Source organism: Cyprinodon variegatus, unplaced genomic scaffold (assembly GCF_000732505.1).
Source record: "Cyprinodon variegatus isolate N-32 unplaced genomic scaffold, C_variegatus-1.0 Scaffold49, whole genome shotgun sequence".
In the NCBI taxonomy this organism is placed as follows: domain Eukaryota; kingdom Metazoa; phylum Chordata; class Actinopteri; order Cyprinodontiformes; family Cyprinodontidae; genus Cyprinodon; species Cyprinodon variegatus.
In genome coordinates, this window is record NW_015150502.1 from 133,086 (window position 1) to 133,959 (window position 874).

Here is an 874-nt window from a genome sequence, read left to right on the forward strand (position 1 = left end):
GGATAAGAGTGCTAGAAAATGGATGGATGGATGGAAAACATTGTAAAATTCTTGATGCATTTTTTTTTATCCCTTTGGAAATATGTGGCTCATTTACAATTTAAGTCAAATGTTATTTTTCCTTTTACTCTGTAGTTAAATCCAAAAAAAACAAAGAAACAAAGGAAGGGACGGGAACTTCAAAGGTTTTTGTTTTAGAAGTTTCTTGTTATATAAAGTTAGAGTTAACCACAGGGTTCCTCAGATCATAAAATCTCATCTGTCCAAACAGGTAAAAAGTTAGAGTCGAGTGAATTCGAGTCTCGTTTCCTTTAAGGATTCTTGGAAAAGATCAATCTTTTATTTTCAATTCTTTGGATGTTCACCAGTTACAGTTTCATTCTTTGTGAAAACTGGCATTCCCAGGTATGGGAGCAGGAAGGAGCCGAAAAGAAAGTGCACCTTTGGATTCAGTTTACAGGGCTGCCAAGGTTCACGCATGTGTGGCAGTCACACAATTTGACCCATTTTCATGCCACACATGACATTTATCATGTATATTTTCCAGACATCCCAAGTTCCACAAACTCATTTCAGGGAGATGCTTTTACCAGCAACCTCCTCCCCACACCCCGCTCTCTCTTATTGTTTGTGAAATCTCAGTGGTTCCAATCCATATGTGATGCATGAATTATTGCCTGCACGCTCTCACTCGCATAAAAAAAACCATCACATCATAAAGTCTAAAATCCGGGATAATTTATCCGACTCACGGGCATCCATGAACAACTATCTATATCAGGGAGACTCCCGGAACTAGATAGATAGATAGATAGATAGATAGATAGATAGATAGATAGATAGATAGATAGATAGATAGATAGATAGATAGATA